The following is a 3,212-nucleotide window of genomic DNA, read 5'->3' as shown; positions in this document are numbered from 1 at the left end:
TGAAGCAGAGGCTATGTATAGTACATACAGAGGCTCTGTGTGACATGATCTGGTGCTCCCCCTTGACTTGAGCTCTCCTTATCTACTCCCCCTTGAACTATGCTTGGGTCATATGTGATAAGTATGGCATATGCACAAGAATCAAGGTACATAGGCTCTGTATATACTATACAGAGGCTTTGTATCACAAGATAACTAGGACTTGAGTAAGAGGCTCTGCATGTACTATGCTGAGGCTCTGTCTCATGGATCAATACAAATAACACAACAAAAACAGAAGTATGCATAAAGGGATGTAGAGGCTCTGTATAGTACATACAGAGGCTCTGGCTTAGTTTGAAAGATTTAGCATACCCAATTTGCTAACCAGAAAGTTAAACCTCTTTTCATCAAGAGCTTTTGTAAATTTGTCAGCAAGTTGTAAATCTGTATTAACAAAAAACATTTCAATCGAACCCTTCTCTACATGGTCCTTGATGAAATGATATCGAACATCGATGTGCTTTGTTTTTGAGTGTTGCACAGGATTGCCTGTGATTGCGATAGCACTTTTTGAGTCACACAAAATTGGAATCTTCTCAAACTCTACGCCATAGTCTTTCAGTTGATCCTTCATCCATATCACTTGGGAATAGCAACTGGCTGCAGCTACATACTCTGCTTCAACTGTGGAAGTAGAGACGCAGTTCTGCTTCTTCGAGGTCCAGCTTATGAGCTTATCTCCAAGTAATTGGCGGCTCCCTGATGTACTCTTTCGATCAAGTTTACAACCTGCATGATCAGAATCTGTGTATGCAATAAGATCAAAACTAGAATACTTTGGATACCAACGACCCAAAAATTGAGTCCCTTTAAGGTATCTAAAGATTCTTTTTACAGCCAAAAGGTGAGATTCCTTTGGATTTGCTTGAAAACGCGCACAATGGCATGTGGCAAACATAATGTCTGGTCTACTAGCCGTGAGGTATAGTAGTGATCCAATCATTCCACGGTAAGTCTTAACATCCACCGGTTTTCTAGATGGGTCTGTGTCAAGCTTAGTTCCTGTAGCGATTGGTGTTCTCATGGTGGAAGAGTTATGGAGTTGGTATTTCTTTAATATGTCGGAGACATACTTAGCTTGGCTAATGAAAATACCGTCCTCCCTCTGTTTTACTTGCAAACCGAGGATGAAAGTTAATTCTTCCATCATGCTCATTTCAAACTCGCACTTCATCAACGCAGAGAACTTATCACAATGCCTTTGGTTCGTTGAACCAAAGATAATGTTGTCCACATATATCTGTACTAAGAGCATCTCACCTTTATACCTCTTTATAAACAAATTAATATCGATTTTACCTTTTTCAAAACCATTAGACAAGAGAAAAGACGAGAGACGTTCATACCAGGCTCGAGGTTCTTGTTTAAGTCCTTACAGAGCTTTGTCTAAGAAGTAGACATACTCTGGATGTGTGGAGCTTTCAAACCCCGGAGGTTGTTGAACGTAGACTTCCTCCTTCAACTTACCATTCAAGAAGGCTGACTTAACGTCCATTTGATAGACTCAGAATCCCTTATGTGCAGAGAAGGCTAAGAACAAGCGTATAGCTTCTAGCCTTGCTATTGGCGTAAAGGTCTCATCATAGTCTATGCCTTCTTTCGGGCAATAGCCTTTTGCTACGAGCCTAGCTTTATTTCTCACCACGATCCCATCCTCGTCCTTCTTGTTCCTGAAAACCCACTCACAGCCAATTGCAATTTTATCCTTTGGTAAAGGTATAAGAGTCCATACTTTATTCCTCTCAAATTGTTGGAGCTTTTCTTGCATGGCATCAACCCAGCTAGGATCTTGTAGGGCTTCATGTACTTTCTTAGGCTCTACCATGCTAAAGAAGTTTACGAATAAACATTCATTATCTGTGGCAGCGTGTTTTTACTCCATTTGAAGGTTCACCAATGATTTGGTGAAGAGGATGATCCTTTGTCCATCTTGTTTTTGGGACAGATACAGAAGTGGGAGACATTTGATCATGTTCCATGGGCATGTTGGGCATTGAGCTTGTTGATAGCGAAGAAGGTTCTGCTTGCTCCCCCTCGGATGATGGTACAGAGGAACCAAGTGCAGTGCCAGAGGTATTATGCTCTAGGTCTATGAGACTGGGCTCTAATGCAGAGCTTGTTTGCTTTGGTTGTGGATTGATATGATCTCTAGAGGAAGCAGAGGTGTATGAAGGACTAGAGTCAGATGTGCTTGTTGTTTGTGATCCTTCACTTACACTCGTAGATGCATCTCTTGGTGCACGTACAGAGATGTCTTCGTCACCATAGAAGTCTTCAAATAGGAGACTGAGTTCCAATTCCCTTGACTTCATTTAAGAATTGGAAGTCTGCTTGTTAAGCTCGAGTCCAGAGCTGAGGTACTCTGAAGTCATTTGTTTTTTATCATCGAACGAGACGTTGATGCTTTCCATGACCATCTTAGTTCGTTGATTGAAGACTCTGTATGCCTTGGCTTTTATTGAATAACCAAGGAACTTTCCTTCTTCTGCCTTCTTATAGAACTTGCCAAGTTGATCTCAATCATTTAGGATGAAGCACCTACAACCAAAGACATGTAAAAATTTAACGTTAGGCTTTCTTTGGTTGATTAGTTCGTAAGGCGTCTTTATGTGCCTCTTTACCATCGTTGCTCTATTTTGAATAAAGCAGGCAGTTGAGATTGCTTCTGCCCAAAAATGGGTTGGAAGACCAGATCTGGCTAGCATGGTTCGTGCAACTTCGACCAGACTTCTATTCTTTCTTTCTACGACACCATTCTGTTGTGGTGTCCTTGCTGCAGAGAAGTTTTGTATTATGCCCTCTGTGTCCAAGTATGCATGGATCTTGGCATTCTTGAACTCTGTTCCATTATCACTTCTCAGCTTCTGAATTTTGCTTTGTAGAAGTACTTGAATCTTGGTCATTAATTTGATTAGCAGCTTTGGGACATCTGATTTCTACCTTACAAACTCAATCCAAGTATATTGTGAGTATTCATCAATTAAGACTAAAATATACTTTTTACCAGACAAGCTCTGCACAGAGATTGGACCACAAAGATCCACATGAAGCATATGCAGAGGTCTGACACAGGACACATCTGTCTTAGTTTTGTGGGATGCTCTTTTGAGCTTTCCCATTTCACATGCAGAGCAGAGATGGTCCTTTTCGAACTTTATGGCAGGAAGTCT

Source organism: Cynara cardunculus, assembly GCF_001531365.2.
Source record: "Cynara cardunculus var. scolymus isolate 2C chromosome LG 2, CcrdV1, whole genome shotgun sequence".
NCBI lineage: Eukaryota > Viridiplantae > Streptophyta > Magnoliopsida > Asterales > Asteraceae > Cynara > Cynara cardunculus.
The sequence above is the reverse complement of the archived record's forward strand: the minus strand, read 5'-3'. Positions refer to the sequence as shown.